This window comes from Meleagris gallopavo, chromosome 9 (assembly GCF_905368555.1).
Source record: "Meleagris gallopavo chromosome 9, MGAL_WU_HG_1.1, whole genome shotgun sequence".
Lineage (NCBI taxonomy): Eukaryota > Metazoa > Chordata > Aves > Galliformes > Phasianidae > Meleagris > Meleagris gallopavo.
Genome location: NC_139412.1, coordinates 18,575,094 through 18,593,917, shown reverse-complemented (window position 1 = coordinate 18,593,917; position 18,824 = coordinate 18,575,094). Strand labels below are relative to the sequence as shown.

The window sequence follows — 18,824 nt, the reverse complement described above, 5'->3', positions numbered from 1 at the left end:
GAGTGGGAGAGGTAACTTGGGAAGAGAGGCAGCTGCCAGCTGACACAGAGTCTGTATTACAGCAGCACGCATTTCTGAAGGAAGGATCTTAGCCTTAGTTTGAGAAAGTTCAGTTTACCATCATCTCACTAAGTGCTATGAGATCTCATTGAAATAAAAACTGTACTAAGTGCAATGAGGTCCATAGTAAGTTACTGGTTAAATGTAGCAGCAGATTCTTGTACAGAGCAGTAAGATGCATAGCACTATATATACAGAGAGACACAAGCAAAGCAGAGAAAGGAGCCAGGATGACAAGCAAAGCTGCCCAAAAGGAGAGTGCCTTCTCTATTCTTCATGTGAGTTTCTATTTTCATTAAAGGCTTAGGCCAGCAGCTGTTCAGGTTAATGGATGTTTTTCCATGGACTTCAGCAGTTGTCAGATCAACCTATGCACTGTCATTCTGCCTCATGAATTTAGTATAGCCTGAAAAAGTCTCAGGTGAGAGAGGCACTGCATCAGCATGTAATTCAGAACGTTCATTAAACATAAGCCATAGGAAAATCATAAAATTCTGCTTTGACAGTGAAAACTGAATGACAGGGCAGTATGAATTAATAGAACTGTGCATGAATCGGAAGTACACCCTGTGCTATACCAGGAAACCATAGTTCTTTCTGCTAGAAGAAAAAAATAGTACATGTTATGCAGACAGTTCCTGAGTAATGAGGGTTTTAAATTTCATAAAGGAAGAGAGGAAATCTCTCACTCAGAAAATGAAAAGATACTTGTAATGAGAACTCCTTAAATATCATTTTGTAAAAGGCAGCCATGACTGTCCTGCTTCAGAGCAATCTATCAGCACTTTCACATGCTTCTCTGAAAGCAGTTGGTCACAAACCACGTAGGGCATCCCCATTTTAGGACATACTGAAGACATCAGCTCACTCACTATTACATCCAGCTTAATAACTGTCTTCCTCCACCATGTACTCCACAACAGATCATGTCAATGCTCTCACACATTTCTATTTTGCTTTTACATCTCTAGTTATTGCTTACACTTGTGTCTACCTAACCACTAGATAATTGCACACAAAAAGTACTCTGATCTGTCTTTCAGTAAACACCGGATTTTTTTGGTTTATCCTTGAAAAACTGTACACAGCTTCTAAAACCATTTAAATTAATATCTTGAATTTATTCATTAGCTGTCTTTGACTGAAATTCTACAGTTAAAATATCTTGCTTTCTCTGTTCTTCTTGTCCAGATAACTACTTCTCCTCCATTACTGTATTCTGTTTTGCTACTTCTTTTCTAGTGCTTGCAGCAAGCCAATCCGATTCTGTGTGTTCATTATGTCAATAGCCTGACCAGGCTCAGTGGAACCCCAGGACAGAGGCATAACCCTGTGGTTTAGCATCTTCATTGCTTTCAGTGCTCTTCCTACAGATACTCAGCACATAAGCTAAAATTTCCATTAGCTTCTGTCACAGGATATTTTTGCTGCTAATGAACAACTGTCTATTGTTTTGATGGGATCCAAGAATAAAATTTAATTTTAGTAGTACAAAATGAAGAGAGACACAAATCAGCTGGCGCTGAATAAGAAGCTGAGAATATAGAAATAAAAAGAGGTTAAAATAAAAAGATATATTAATCGGATGTGTTTATTTTTTCAGCAGCTGTTGTCAATTTATGCCACAGTCGGTAATAACACAATCTCAGTAACTAATATTCTATCAGAAGAGTTTGGATATTATTTCAATACAATTAACAGCCATTGTAACACATTTTAAAGTTACTCTGTAGGCACTGTTGGTTTTGGCTACACAGGAGTAGTGGAATGGAAAGCATTATCTTTACATAGGTGTATATATATGTATATATATATGTATATATATATATATATGCTTTGACATATACCTTTCCCATCTTCTAAAGGAAAGCACTCAGTAGGGTCCACATATGCAGCACTTCATGTTGCCCAGGTCAAGTCATCATGCTCCTTGTCTCTTCCCCTACAGTCACTCCTCAGCTGTGGGACTGGCCTCTTGGCTATGCTCATTTAGTTGTGCCACACAAGTAAGGGAAATGGTCCAGTCAAAAATAAACAAGGTACTTAAGGAAACTGGCTAAAAAAACCATTCTACGAGTCTTTTCTTGCATACAGTCACAATGTCAAGTGAGTTAGACTGGTAGAGCTGATGATAGGCAATAAGGTTTTCTTGAACCAGCTCTGCCCCAGAATGATTCACACACGGATGTTCCTCAGCCTTAACAGATCCCCTTACTGACTGCACTGTACTGCCCATTCTGTGTCTGTTGCGATGCTACACCCTGCTGAAACACTAACATCAGATTAAGCTGAGAAATGAGAGCCAAAACATGATAATGGAGATCAGATGTGATTTCACAGTTTTCTGTCCGAGGGTAAAGAGATTCACTGAGGTAGGCAAATCATATCAAATAAATGCAAGCCATCCGTTGGCCTGTCTTTCGAACTGATATTTTTGACACATAAGCAAGTCACTGGAGAGGAAAAACTGTGCCACCAAAGTGAACATCAGCTGCCCATTTATGGCAGTTCTTTACTTCTCTCATTTTCCTCATTTCAAAGTTAGACAATGTCGTGGTTCTGTGATTTTTGTTGTTGGTATTGCACATCATAACATCATGTAAAGCAGTGGGAGTGAAAGAGTTAATGTTATGGTTCTGCGGACTGCTTTTTTTGGGCATTTTGGTTCTGGGAGGGAAGGGGAAGAGCGGCATTCCTCCAGGTCGAAGGGCAGAGGAAGAGAGGTGGAGCTCTGCCTCTCTCTCCCTCTCACAGAACTGAATAAGGCCTCGCTTTTGTACACTGTCTCTCATTTTGTTTGATTTGTTGGTCTCAGTTTCAATTGCATTGTGTTCTATTGTATTATCTTGCATTCCTAAATCATAGTTAGTAAATAAACATTCTTTCTTAGATTGTTGCCACTGCTCTGTTTATTTAGACCCATCTACTACCTCCCTACCCCCTCCATCCCCTCTCCCAGGGTGGGCCCATGATGCCCTGCCTCATTATTTCTGGGGCTGGGCCAGACTGGCAGTAAACCATTAACACTTTTTTTTTTTTTTTTTTTTCAGGCCATGGGCTTGCTGTGCCCTGTCACGGACACAGAGCTAGAGATAACACCATGACAGATATGTAAATCACCAATTGCCTCTTTCCTACTTCTGGTCTTACTTCTTTCCAAGGCTGTAAAACTTCAGAGCAGGTGAACTCTTCTGTCTGGCCATGGCTTCTGAACTGTGATGCCACCAGTCTTTTATATTGTGTGCTGCTCTGGGCAGGCAGGGAAATGATCTGTTTTCCTACTTCTTTAAATGTTTTTAAATGATGGGTTTTGTCTGTAATTGCTAATAGCATAGGATGAACAAAATCTTCCTTATTTCCAGACTGTTTCTCTCTGCACTCTGTACTTGAACCCCTAAGACAAGATGCGGTGTCAGTAAGCTGATGGGCGCTAATCACAATCAGCTAGTAGAATTTGAAGACAGAATATACATGTATTGCTGATACACACTGCAAATATAATCTCCATTTAAGTCTCTTACAGCTTTCAATATCTGTTATTTTCACTGACATTTCTTCCCACGCTGTTTGTTTCCCAACTAAATGCTTGAGTAGGTTATTAATATAGAAGTATAAGGGATGTATTTTAAAGCTAACTCTAAAAGGGTGCTTATAGGAAGGAAAGTTATTCTGTGTTTTAAATCTGCTTATTACCCAATAAAATGTTATGATTTTCCTTACACTAAACATTAGCTCATCCAATTCAGTGTTAATTTCCAGACCTCAGCCATTTTTTTTTGTCGTATGAAGTGCTTCCAGGAAGAATCCTGACCTCGCTGGGCAACTGAAAATATATTGGTGGCTCCAGCGTGGCTGGGATTTCCAGCCTGGTCTCTGGATTATTTGTTTCATAGTTACTAATGGGATACAAATCCTACACTTGCCACATTGGTTATGCTTGTAATCCATATTCTTAGGAGAGACATAAAGTCAATAAAAAATAAAATAAAATTCCTATTTGTGAAAACGGAGCTGAGCACACAATTCAAAATTACATCGTCTCATCAGAAGATGGCTTCTACTGGTTATGTACATTTAGGGAATACCACCAAGGCATATAGGTCTTCCTTTGGGACATTTTTCTGTCTCAAAGTTTTGGTTAGTCCTTCAAATTCAGTAATGTCCAGAGAAAAGACTCCCTTAAAGCAGCTTTTTTGAATATGTTTCTGCTTCTTTACTTCTTCTAGCAGATAGGACATTTCTTCCGGTGTCTTTCCTTCATTCTTCTTCTTATGAGAGTGTTACTATTTTACCAAAAGTGTCTTTTCACACAAATGTATACTAAAGTACTTAAAAGAAGCTTGATGCTTGAATTTATGGGACAAAAATAATCATTTGTTTTACGTATTAGAGCTGTAACATTTTTCAGTGAAACTTTTATTATAAGGATTTTTTTCCAAATCAAAGAACCTCATTCCTGATAATAGAACAAACAAGATGTAACCTCTGAAGCAAACACCATAAATAACAGATTTTTCTTTGTGCCTTTTCCCAAAGCATTAATTCTCTGGTTCAGTCATTGAACCTACAGGTTTTTCACATTATTTCAGTTGTTTCCCAGCTCTGGAAATGCTATGGCATGCATACCTACAGGACTTGCAATTAAACGTTTTGAGCATCAGCCATTTGAAGAGACATGTTAGTTTTTGATTGCCTGTTTGTTTTTAATGGATGTAGTGCTTATTTACCTCAGGTTTACAGCAGAGAAACAGCTGCCGCTCAGATCACAAAAGACCAAAAAAATTGATCTTATGAAACTCTACCCTTTCCTGAGAGGGCTGAGGATTGCCAGAGAAAGGTTGCTTTGGGTAAGATGCTCCTCTGGAGCAGACTGGGCCAGGAGGAAGCTTGGGCTGTGCCCTCAACTTCTCACAGAGTTAAACATGGAGTCCAAGTAAGAGGCACAAGAAAGAAAAGAGATTTGCCTCACTTCCATGCTAGCTTGAGCATTTTGATACTGCTTCATGATTTAGGAGCAAACAATATCCTGTTCCTAGACACATTTGGCCACATTCCCACTATTTTTACTTACATGTCTCTAACATTGTCCATTTATAACAGCAGGAGTTTAGGGCCGACTTTACTGAGCAGCTGTATAAAGGATTGGGGTACTTCAAACGTTTTCTGCGAGACCTGGTACATGATTTGGCACACCACTAAGCAGCTAACATCCTTGGCTACCTTGTCTCTCCTTAGGGACAGAAGCAATCACTACCAGTAGGAAGTGTTTTATCCTTAACAGCATCAGCAACGTACATACACAGGAAATGCATTGAGCCTATATCAAGTATATACAAATTGGAGATTATAACAGAATATTTAGGGTTACAAACATGAGTTTTTCTCTGCAACTATGGAGATACAAAACGACCTTTAAAAATAAGTGCATAAATGTTAACAAACAGTTGAAACACAACCCTGTAGATCCAAATGCTAAGGCTTGCAGTACATCAAATATTACGAGCTTCATGACGAAAATGCAAGACTGGCAGCCCTAAAATTGTGGCAGCCCATTAAATGGAGATATTTTTTAATCAGGCATCTGGTATTGTTAAATATCCCACCTCTAGGTCCTGAACACTTAAATCCCAGCAGTGTCCCTCAGAAACCAAAGGGACTCTTCCCAGCCATGGTTGCTTGCCTACACAGATCACATTAGCTGTGCATGGTAACGCTTAGGAGATAGGCTAAATTGACTGACTTGGACAGAGGCTGTGCCAGAACAACCACTGGAGGGACTAGTCAGCATATGTCAAATGAAGATGTTGGTCGCTGAGCCACAAGGCCAGCTGCTCTACATTCAGCACATCAAGCATTTCACGGGGATTAACAGCTCTGATTAGTAGAACGGCTGTTTATAGATATGTGCTCACTAAATTGCAGCTCAGATACAATTGCTGCTAGCATTTGGCATCCCACTTGTGCATTTGCGCAATAAATAAATAAATAAATAAAAATCTTTATCAGATGATTTAAAATCACAAATAGAATCTACAGAAAAATTCAGAGAAAGTTAAAGATGAGACTAAAATTAATCAAGTTTTAGTAACAGAAACTGTTCTCTTTCTTACGAATGTTTACAAATCTTCTAAGTGCTTATTCCAAAAATGCATTTTTTTTGGTCTCTCTCTTTTTCCTTGTGTAATTTTCACAGAAGAGAAATATGAGGCTTGAAACCATGCGTGCATGTTGCAATAGAGCAGCTGCTCAGCCAGTATGGACTGCTGAGACAGGGCAGATGTGCTGGTACAGCCAAGCCATGTGCCCGCTCTGAGAAATCTGCAGACCATTCATGTGAGCAGCCGGCTTTTCACCCTCTGACCACAGATGCCCGTGTTGCCTGATGACTGACTCCTGCCTCAGTCAGCGCTCCGTGCTGTGCCCACTGCACACCTGCTCAAGCCCATCTTTTAACCCCTTCAACAGTACAGCATTGCTCAGTGCTGGAAGTGGAAATACAGTGTGATTTTAGCTGAATTAGACTTTTACAGAGATACCAAAGAGGTGTAAAATTGTATTGTGTGTGTGAGTTCAGGTTGCTAGTGGTCACTTGGGATTTAAGGATCTTTTCCTCCAAACAATTTGTTCTGTAAGATATTTTTTCCTGAGGTTTCTCTGACATGCCTGATAGTGGCAATTTCTGTAGAGAGGACTGCAAAGTCACTAGACCTTCAAATATGATCTAATATGACAATTCTGCTATTTCTATCTGATACTGCATGGTACAGAACATGAAATCTGTACAGCTAGCTCTCCTCTGGTCATTCATTCTTACCAGTGGATCCTGGGGCTAATGAATGCTTTACCTCATAATAGGCAAATGTTCTTTGGTAATGCCTCTCACTAAGAAAACACAATTTTAACCAGGCAAGAGATTAAAAATAGATAGAGAAATACTGTGACAGATGGCATTGCTCATCCTGCCTTAACATTTGGGCATATTCTGTTTCATGTTTCTCCCATTCTCCCAATTCAGAAAAGAAAATCCAATTAAATTAAGCATGTTGTAATATTTCTGACTTCTTTTTTCTTGATTTGTTTCTCCTTTTGCTGATAAAACAAGTGTGAATTTAAAGCTCAGGTGAGCAATTGGAGGCCAGTGAGGCAGTGCACCATAAGCAGACATAATGAAGGTTTTTCTACCACATTGTGAACTACTGCAGAGCGGAAAGCATGTATTACAGGCTCTGCGTTTTTTCAGCCTTTTACCTCTTGAGAAAATGCAATGAACTGTGTTAAATTTGTGTTGATTTTTTCTCAGAAAATGTGGCTATCATTTCCCAGGGAAGAAGAGCAGCACAAAAGATTCTACATCGTATTTTTCCATTCCCCCACCCTCCCCCCAGTTTTGGGAATCTTAATCTGCCTCTTTTGAAAACACAAGAGAGACAACAGCAAATTCCCACATTTCTCATCAAGATGAGCTAAGCACAGACAAGTTGGACAAAAAGGGAGACCCAAATGAACTTTCAGTAGACATCTGAAAGACATTTGACTACATCTGTCACAACATTCTAGCAGATGAAAGGTTTTAATTGCTTCTGTCAACCCCTAAATATTCCCTTTTCCCATTTCTTATTCCAACTCAATTTTAGCTTAATTTTGGACTTTATCACATAACTCCATGGCAGCACGTTATAGCCTGACCCTCAGATACATGTCTGTTGCACAGGACTGAGGCTACTCCAGGAGAAGTGCTGTGCAGGTTGGAAGGACACAGCAGCCACCTCTGGTCTGCCTCTGGCCAGTGCTCAGGTGGGAACCAGGGTTCAGCAACTCAAGACATATGGTTGCTCTTCAGAGGAACACATCCTCTCTGGGTTTTACCAAATTAATTCCTATTTCAGGTTGTTTTACCTGTTCCAGGGTTGTACCTGCATCATCCTCTAGCAGTGCTTGTCTCTCTCTAAAATAGAATCACAAGATCATAGAATGGCCTGGGTAGAAAAGAACCACAGTGATCATCTAGTTTCAACCTCCCTGCTATGTGCAGGGTCGCCAACCAGCAGACCAGGCTGCCCAGAGCTGCATCCAGCCTGGCCTTGAATGCCTCCAGGGATGGGCATCCACAACCTCCTTGGGCAACCTGTTCCAGTGCCTCACCACCTCTGGGTGAAAAACTTTCTCCTAATATCTACCCTAAACTTCCCCTGTCTCAGTTTAAAACCATTCCCCCTTGTTCTATCACTATCCATGCTCATAAACAGCCATTCCCCCTCCTGTTTATACACTCCCCTCAAGTGTTGGAAGGTTACAATGAGGTCTCCCCAGAGCCCTCTCTTCTCCAAGCTAAACAAGCCCAGTTCCCTCAGTTTTTCCTTGTAGCAGAGCTGCTCCAGCCCTCTGATCATCTTAGTGCCCTTCTCTGGACCCACTCCAAGAGCTCCACGTGTTTTCTGTACTGCTTCCAGGCCTGGATGCAGCGCTGCAGATGGGGCTTCACAAAAACAGAGTAGAGAGGGACAATCACTTCTCTCTCCCTGCTGGCCACCCCTTTTTAATGCAGTCCAGAACACAGTTGGCCTTCCGGGCTGCAAGCGCACACTGCTGGCTCATGTCCAGCTTCTCATGCACCAGGACCCTCATTCTGTGATTCTGTGATTCTTGGCCTGTCTCCTCCTGCCTATGTACCTGTAGAACCCCTTCTTGTTATCTTTCACATCCCTTGCCAAGTTCAGCACCATCTGTGCCTTGGCTTTCCTATTCCTACTTCTACACACACGGACAACAGCCCTGTGTGCCTCCCAGGTTACATAACCCCGCTTCCACTTTCTGTACATTTCCCTCTTTTCTCTCAGTTTAAGCTGCAGGTCCTTGCACACCCACAACAGACACCTGCCTCCCCTGGTCGACTTCTTCTGCTGGAGGATGGAGAGCTGTTGCACTCTCATAAGGGTGTCCTTAAAGAGCTGCCAGCTTTGTTCCATGCCCATGCCCTTAAGGACAGTTTCCCAGGGGATCCCACTCAGCAGCTCTTTGAGCAGCTGGAAGTTTGCTCTCCTAAACCACAGGGTCCTAGTTCTGCTTTTTGTTAGGCCCGCATTCTTCAGGATCACAAACTCCACCAAGACATGGTCACTACAGCCCAGGTTACTTCCAATCTTAACCTCTCTAATGCTCTCCTCTGCACTGGTGAGCACCAGGGCCAGTAAGGTCTCACCTCAGGTTGGTCCATCTGTCACCTGGACAGACTCCAGGAATCCCCTGGATTGTCTGCCACCAACCCTGCTGCTCTCCCAGCAGATATCCAGGTGGTTGAAATCCCCCCATCAGGACAAGAGCCCGCGGACGTGATATCTCCTGCAGTTGAAGCAAGAAGACCTCATCAACAGGCTCCCCTGAACAGGTGGCCTGTAGCAGACCCCAGCCACTAGATGCCCTTTACTGGACCGATCCTCGATTTTAACCCACAAGCTCTCGAACTGACCATGGCTGTTCCTCAGACACAGCTCTTTGCAATCTATTCACTTCCTAAAAACCTCCATTTTATACTACTTCTGATATCCACAATCATGATCAGGATGAGCATAGTCAACCTGGCTGAGGTTTATAAAATAAATTGCTCCTGTTCTTTCTGTATGAGGTAGATGTTACTTTCCATGCATTTTGCATAGAATCTTTTCCATACATTTTGAAAAGGGGAAGGGTAGGAGGAATATGAGCTCTTCCCACTCATATTCACAGGATAATGCTGGCCAAGTCTGCAGGCAGGTATGCAGGTACATACATCACTATCGCTTTTCACTGTCATATGTCAGCTTTGCCAGACCAGCTCTTCCATGGCTATGTTCATGCTGCTGTGCCACTAAATTCTCACTCTTTTGGAGTAAGCTCTCAGGTGTCTAGAGATCTACTAAAGAGAATTAATGCTTTTGCTACCTAGTGCCACAATGCAGCTATGTGGGAACAATTTCTGTGCTGAAAAGGAAATTTCTCACTGATATCCAGTCTAGTTTTCTAAAGCTATTGCTTCTCCTCTGTACCTTTTTCAGATAGAGAAATTAAGAAAAATCTATACACAACAAGGGTCTGTAATTAGCGCCAGTCCTGAGAGGCCCATGAACTCTGAGAGTTTGACAATGCAAAATTCCTCCAGAATCAGCCTGAGGAAACAGACAATTAAAGGCTCTATGACCCAGCTGTAGTGTTTGTTGTACAATGATCAGAAATTCACCCCAAGGCAACAGCAGCCATTTCCAGTGAAGTTTGCTGATATAAAGTAAGATCTGAAGGCACTGTTTTAGTCATTTTTAAATGCTTTGTTTCTACCACTCCTAGAGGAGAGTGAAATTTCATTTTGTCACTTGAAGAAGAGAAGAAATAGGCAATAAATCGTCTCCACAGGAAGGAAATACTCTTATGCCTATAACTGTAGCTTTGTTCCCTAAATGTGTCCACCTTCCTTTTAAAGAAAATACAATTCAGCATGAGTGAGTCATTTTCTGGTTACTATTAAAAACAAAAGCAATCAAAGGATTGGTAAATAAAAGAAAGCACAATTCAAACTGTACTGGAACTGCATTATCTTTATCTGTTCTCCTTTTGCTAAGCACATTTGTGTAAAAAGTGCAAAAGATGGTGGTTATGTGAGATATCTCATATAAGTCTAGGGAAATGAGAATTTCTGTCTTCCTGAAGAGAAACTGCAAAGGGAAGAGAAGAAGTGACTTCTGCAGAGAGGGCTGCTCCTCTCTGTTCTTGCAGACCTCCTGCATTCCTCTATCCCACTGGCAGAGCTACGGCCAGAAGAGTTTCTGCCCCTTGGTCCTGCATGTGAATTTCCAATGAATGACACATCAGAGAGAATTCCCAGCAAGGCTGCAAAGCTGGAACCACTGCTCTCAGGCAGGCTGCTGACAGTACCCAGGGGAAATCTATGGGGCTGTTCTGCAGTTGGCACCCCTGGTGCAAAGGATGACAGCCTGCAAATTCATAATAGCCCTTTGTGTCCTGAGAGTTTTCAGTTTGCTGTGGGATTGACAACAGTAGTAAATATTTTCTCACTGTATTTGTTTTTTCCTTATCCTCTTCAATAGCTCTTGCTTCAGAAGCAATGATAGTGCTACTGGTACCCCAATACCTTGTATGAATAATTAACTTTCTGGGAAGTGCGGATTTAGGGAACAGTTGGGTTTCACTCAGGTGGTCATATATTTTCCTGAATAAGAGCTTCTGTTTGAGAGCATATTTTGTGCAAGCAGAATTAATCAGCTTGGTGCTGCTCTTCTGTTTAGGGGCAGCTAAATTCCTGCATGACATCCATGCAAGGCACAGCAGCTTTGTTTATGAAAGGTTAATAAAAGCAAGCATGTGATCAGAACTTCTTCAGAGAAACAAATATTGAACAGTGAATCCACAACAGTACCTCCCTGTAACTGAGCATTCCATCAACCATTATTTCCTCCAAGCCAAAAAATAATCTGTTCTTTTTTCTGAGTTTTTTTTACTGTTAGGAGACTACTATTCCTTTCAACCGTATCTCCTAATTGTCATCAACAGTGTTACTCTCCCACACATCTAGGAACTAGCTCTAGAATTCTGTACAGTGCCAAAGATTTCTGGCAACAAAACAGTCACATATGGAGGATTGGGAGAAGGGGGTATTTTCACTGAACATTCCGTCAGGAACATATCCTTGCTTCCTTCTAACAAAACTTTCCTTTATAAATTCTGAGATGTTTTGAAACAAACAGCCTAATTATTAATTTGCATCCCTTAAACATGATTACGTATGTTAGTGAACACAGTGGTCTCCCATATTCTGTTTCAGACTTCTTGGCTGAGGTGAACAAAGGTAAAGCAACATCTGAAGGAATGTGAATGCTGATTTCAAACTAGAACTGAAATACAAGGATAAAATTACAATGTAACATCTTGTGTTCAGTCTTGTTTAGAATGGAGCTCCTGCCTGTCTGCTGAACCATTTTGCTTTAGTGCTTTCCAATGAAGAAATTCTGCATCACACACGGGGAATTCGTGGCTGTGCATACAAATACACCCACACACAGAATACTTCAATCAATACTAAAAGCTTATTACTACTAAAACAGTTATGAAAAGTCAAAAAGCTAAAAGGTATTCAGATCAGCATCAACTAAAATTTTCTGTTTCCCCACTTCCCAGCATCTTTTCATATTGTGCTTAACAACATTATATTTTCAAACAAGCTTTGCTGTAGTTGCAACAGGACTGAAAATACTAAAATGTAATTAAAGAACTTTGGATTCTAATTATTTACCACAACTTTTCAATGTGCAGTTCTTTATCTGTTGTATTTTAGGAATGTTTCCTTGATGCTGTTAAAGCATCTTTGTAAATTTAATGGAGCCACCATGAATTATTGAGCTTTAACATTATAATGCTTTTCATGAAGACTACATCTAGTTGGTACTTTACTGAAGCTGAACCTGATATCTCATGTCACCTCTTCAGAAAACAGTGCTTTCATACAGTTCACACTGTCTAAGATGAGTCAGTTTTACCAATCTGTCTTGCAGCAGCTAAGTAGGTCTAATTGCTGTGTCAGAACATTTTATATCAATGTTGCAACTCTGGCTATCAGTGTATATCAATGTTCTGTCGGAACTTTTTGACACATCCTCTAACTTCAAGTGGGGTAAACAAGCTTTTTAATACTAACACTGAAGGAGTATAATCTCTGCTGTTCAAAGTTTGTGTTCTGGGCCAAGATCTACCATCCAGCATTTTTCTGCACGTGAGGGGCAGCTGCACAAGAGAAAGGATTCAGTCACAGACAGGAGAAGACTTAGAGATACTGCTTGAGTGGCACTGAGTGGCATCAGCAGAACCAGCACAGCCAGCAGAATCATCAAATCTCCCAGCTGACTCCGTCCTACTGATCAGTCTTGCATTGGCTGGTCCTGGCATTTCCAAAAGAGAGGAATTTGCCATTCTCTTCCTTATCTGCCTGCACAAATCTACCAACACTCAGAATCCAGCCACACAAGGCTTCCTGTGTGAATTAAACAGTACTGTCACTGGAACCAGTACAAAAAGGGAATAAATGAAACTTCCAGTGCTAGTTTTATTTAAAAGGCTCACAAAATATAAGCTTTTTAGTGAAACCATTAATATGTATGTAATGTGTCTTTTCACCTGTTCTCAACTACTGCTAAAATCCCTAGAGAACTGGGGATGCTTTCTGGTTTGAGACATGCAGGTAAGCTATCTCACTGTGGATTACATGTTATCATGTTAAGCATAACATGTCAGTGTCCTGTCAGAGCTCTGTAATTACCGTATCTGGTTAGAAAAAAATGGAGCTTTTATCTCTTCCTCCTTCTTTTTATAATCTCAGTCTCTGTTTCTTTTTATTAGTAGTACTAGTACACAATATCAAGATTTTATTCTTGTGAACAACAAAAAAGGTCTTATTAGAAAGCCTGCATACACTTCCTTTTGTGTCACACTGTTCTGAAAGTTACTTCTAATTTTTCAGGTAAGTCACCAAACCAAAATGAATTATTCATAGACCATTGAAGCACCTCACTGATGTGTTGGAAGACTTAATTAAATAGTACTTGTGAAGCAATCTGAGAAATACAGAAAAACTGAGTAAGATTCATTTACAGTCACTTCTTTTTCTATATTCTATTTCATTGCTATGGTATGTCTGACCCGTCACTTCCCTGGCACTAAACTGCACACTGAATAATGCTAAGGCAGCTGTTTCCTTGGTCTTCCTTGTATCTCACTGTAGTTACTAAGGTTGATGTAATGCAAAAAAGTACAACACAAAAACAACACAAAATTCTGTTCCAGATCGTCTTAAATTGTCACCATTCCATCCCCAAAGTGAAACGTCAATATTCCAGATTAAGCTGACAATAGGCTGTTGAACTGGAACCGGGAAACAACAGAAAAATGCATTTCATTTCTTGCCTTATCATGATCACTTTAAAATAGTTTCTGCTGTGTCACTGGCTTGGATTACAGAAATCAGAGGTCTTGAAGATAATTTGAGAGCTAATAGGAATTGTGTGAGATTGTGTAGAAGCAAATCAAAGCAGAAACACTAGGTCATAGTAAAGTTCACAAATGGAAATAAAATTCCTACCAAAAAAAAAAAAAAAAATAGAAAAAATCATTCATATTAAAATTGCTAATCGATACTTGGGGGCAACACTAGCAACATGTTTGTAAATGTTTTCCAGGAGATGACACTCAGATGGTTCATCAATGAAGCCTTCCAAGGGTTGAGATTATTCTTGTCCACAGAGACACATGTCAGCCTAATACTATTTCCTTAGCATGGCACTGAGGTTACAGTCTACGACACTTCTGCATAAGTGAAATGTTTGCAACTGAAAGACTGCAGAGATGTTTTTCCAACAATGCATAGCTGCCTGTTCCACCCCAGGGACCAACTAATGGATACAATCTAACACAGACACAACACTCTTTTGTCACTACATCTAAAGTTTAAAAGTAATTTTATTTACTTCCTACTTCTGAGTAAAAAAAAAAAAAAAAAAAAAAAAAAAAAATCTGTAAAGAAAAAGCAACAAGTGCAATTTAGAACTTTCTGCTGCTGCTACCACACCATTTTCACAGAGAATTGATGCTATTCTGCAATGTCACCACAACGCACCATGGCTGTCATTGTGACATCTGAGAATTTTCAATTGGGATTCTCAGTCATCAAGTGTCACTTCCTTCTAGTGGGCTGGCTGGCAGGACACAGTCCAGCTGGCATGGTAACCACCATCAGTAGAAGAATTCAGTCAAGCTGAGGAATATCAAGAGCTTTTTTCATCAGAAAGTTCACTTGATTGTTTTCCAAACAAACTAGTTGATTTTGCACACTCCACTTCTTCTATTCTTCCAGAATGTGACAACAGTGCAGCTTCTGATGCTGCACTAGGAACCCCAGTTAAAGAAAAGGCTTTTCCATGTCCAAGTGATCAACACGAGACTAAAAGAATACTTCCAAGGAGTGCTTTACCAAAGCTGATGAATTTCCGTCTTTTCTTTTCTCTTCTTTTCTTTTCTTTTCTTTTCTTTTCTTTTCTTTTCTTTTCTTTTCTTTTCTTTTCTTTTCTTTTCTTTTCTTTTCTTTTCTCTTCTTTTCTTTTCCTTTCTTTTCTTTCCTTTTCCTTTCTTTTCTTTTAAGAAGCTCTGGAATATTCATGAAAACGATTAGTTTCAGGTCCTTTGATGAGATGATATTATCATAGAATCATGGAATCACAGAATCACAAAATCAGCCATAGAATCATAGAATGGCTTGGGTTGAAAAGGATCACAAAGATTATCTAGTTTCGAGCCTCCTGCTGTGGGCAGGGTCACTGACCACCAATCCAGGCTGCCCAGAGTTACATCCAGCCTCGCCTTGAATGCCTCCAAGAATGGGGCTACCACAACCTATCTGGGCAACCTCTTCCAGTGTGTCACTCTGGTAGCTAGAGGTAGAGAGGTAGATTGTGTTTTTGCAGAGGAAATTTCCAGTATTTCTGTATGTAGTGTAAGGTAAGTTGTTTTTCAACAAAGAAAGCTGCTGAACAGAGTAAAGTTGAGACTGGGGTGTTCCAACTGGGATAGAATTGGCACAGGCTCTGTGTAAGGTAATTATATAGGGTAGGGGAGAGTCTGGTACAGGACAGAACAAGTATGCTAATTGTTGAAAATATTGTCTTCCTATCACCATAAAAGGTACAGAACATACCTAAAATCAATGGGTTGGTGACAGACATTGTATGGAAATGTAAGGTAGGAACAGCATAGGAAGCTGGTGAGCCTGAAATGCTCAACCAATGAGTGCCAGGAGAGGCTTTACCTGCGTCGGATACCCAGGGCATATACGGGAATGGATTTCACTGATCAGGTATGCGATTTCTCCTTTGTCAGTAGGGGCTGTGTGCTCATTATTGCAGTAATGAATAAACTGCTCTTCACAGAGATTTTTGCCTGATTAGAAATTTTTATCTTGAACGTGTTTCTTGCAGTCACTACCCTCTGGTTGAAAAACTTCCTTCTAATATCTAACCTAAATCTCCCATCTTAGTTTAAAACCATTCCTCCTTGTCCTATCGCCATCCACCCTCACAAACAGCCGTTCCCCTCCTGTTAATCCGCTCCCTTCAAGCACTGGAAGGCCACAATTATGTCTCCCTAGAGCCTTCTCTTCTCCAAGCTAAATATGCCCTGTTCAACCTTTCTTCACAGTTCACATTCTTCACAGATAGAACTCTGGGCAGAAGAAAACAACATCGAATGGCGATTCCACCTGCCATGTAATCCAATGGGGGCAGGCCTCACTGAATGTTATAATGGTATTCTTAAGGCTGCCCTGAAGACAGTCTCTCAGTCCCTGCAGGGGTGGACAAAAAGACTCTGTGAAACCCTGCGGGATGTGAATGAAAGACCTAGAGACAGCAGACCCAGCACTCTGAAAATGCTACAGATAACATAGGCCTCCCCTCTTAGGATCCAAATTATGGGCACTGATCATCAGGTGAGACCCCAAATTGGCAATGAAAATAATCTTCTGCTCCCTGTCCTTGAGAATTTAGAACCAGGTATCCATAGAATAAAATGGCCTTGAAAGGTGCAGGTCGGATCAAAGTGGTGTGTGGCCTACTTGCACCTTGGGGGAGATTGCTGGAGGTGGGAGGCTTGATAATACCTCCAGTAATAGGTACATGGCCTACGGATATTGTGGTCAACACTCCAATTTTCATTGCTAAAGGGACTCCCATCATGCCCTATTGGTGCATATCTTTGGCAGATATCTGGCCAAAAGGTGTGGTAGCAGCCGGGGCCAAAGTGTTACAGGCATCCAGTACAAGTGGAAGTGTTGACCCAAGATAGAAATACGGCCTGTATCTTGCCCTGGAGCACCGACCTTCTCCTCCTGCTACCTCTGAAACATCTGTATTACTACCCATGAGTCTTTGAGCCTCCAGGATCACCGGAAGGAACAAAATGCCATCAAAGCGTTCCAGTATTGCTAGCAGATGGTGTGCGACACCCGGTGATGGTCTATATGGGACTGATGGAGCAGAGGATGGACCTGCATCTCACAACTGTGTGCCTCCAGTAACACCATCGAGCACTGGCCCATGAAAGAGCATGAAGTTCCACCATACACCGATCATCACCCATCTTAAACTGTGTCAACATGCATCTCAACAGGCAATTGTATAAGCGTTGTGATGTGTTGTATCTCTGCATTAGGAAAGGCTCACTCTCTAGTTAACTCAATCATTGGTTCATGCCATGAAGAGGTGGAGTGTATGGGAACTGTTGAATCACGATCTGAACCACTGATTGATCACCTGAGGCAAGCAATGAGTCAGCCACGGGAGCACAGGTGAGGGCAATTCAGCTGTGTGACCAGAAGGGATGGAGTCCGGCTCCACCTCTCCTAGACCCCATTGAAGGGCTGGCTGCCACTAGGGATCACTTTCTGGAGATTGCTCCCTTTGGAGTTTTTCAGTGAGCCTAGGACAGGGGTGAGCATTTTCATTTATTTTTGATTATCTCTTTGCACCATGATAATCCTTCTAGTTATATGACTTGTAAAATACCAACTTAACCACTCCATTCTGTTAATTGCATATTTGTTGACTGTACAGAGAGGCACTCATATCTACCAGAAAACAGACATCTTTACCCTGCTGTGTGTGCACTGCATTCAGTCCACTGGGGGCAAAACTCATCCTGGGCCCTTCCAGGTCCTGCTCTAGTAATACATCTGCTACTGTTCTTCCCTTTCTTTTTTTCACTACAGTCCCTGTTTCTATATACTTTCCAAGCCCCCACAATTAATTTGTCCAGGTCCCTTACTTCAATTTCTTTAACCTGTATATTATCAGCAGAAAATAAAGACATTCTCACTCTGACTAGCAAAACACCTTCAGAGGTGTAAACAAGTTCAGCAGACATGGAGGGAGAAAACAAAACATTGTAACTATTTGTGCCAGACAGAACCTCTCAACATAATCACAAGACATCTCGCTTGTACACTTGACATGGGTGTGAGCAGATGCTATAAAAACCATTGACAAGCCCTGCTGAACATGAGGTGGCTGGACAGAGATGAGTAGTAAGGAACCATGGGCTCATGTGTGACAAAGGAGCAGACAGCGGATTACCAAATGATGGAAGACCCCATCGGTTATGCATGGAACCTGCTGTACGTTGTCCCAGCTAGGAATAGACAGGGGAGATGACCTGCACAGAAGGAGGTGAGCGCCAACATCAAGCTGCATCTCACACAGGATTGGTTCCATGGAAGGCTGGGAGCAGGGCGTGGTGGGTGGCACATCGCTGATAGGCTGCTGACAGAATACTGCACTGAGACGGGGGTCCCTGATGGCTCCTTCCTTGCCAGGGAGAGCGAGACATTCACTGGGGACTACATTCAGTCCTTCTTGTGCAATGAGAAGGTGCAGCATTGCAGCATCCACTGGCGGCAGCTCAACTATGGCTTGTCCTATGGGCAAGTATGGTATGTCTATGAGATGTTTAATTTCTCATGATTGTAAAAACTGTAATACTTTCTGGGATATATATTCCGAGCCATTATCTGTACAGATTGTAGGGCTGTTTTTCATGCCCTGAGGTAATACTGTCCAGTGATACCTCTGGGCTGGTGCCGATGCTTTACAGAGGGGACGGAAAAAGCAAACCTAAGAGCATCATGGGGGTCCAGAGAGATGGTGAAAAAAACAGTCTTTTAAGTCAATAGTACTAAAATTCCT

General features: G+C 41.4%; 1 long non-coding RNA gene across 1 annotated transcript in view; it reads right to left on the bottom strand.

Moving 5' to 3' along the window:
- Positions 1–18,824, bottom strand: part of LOC146543808 (uncharacterized) — a 103,442-nt gene that overhangs the window by 67,831 nt on the left and 16,787 nt on the right. The gene's annotated exons all lie outside the window — the stretch shown is intronic.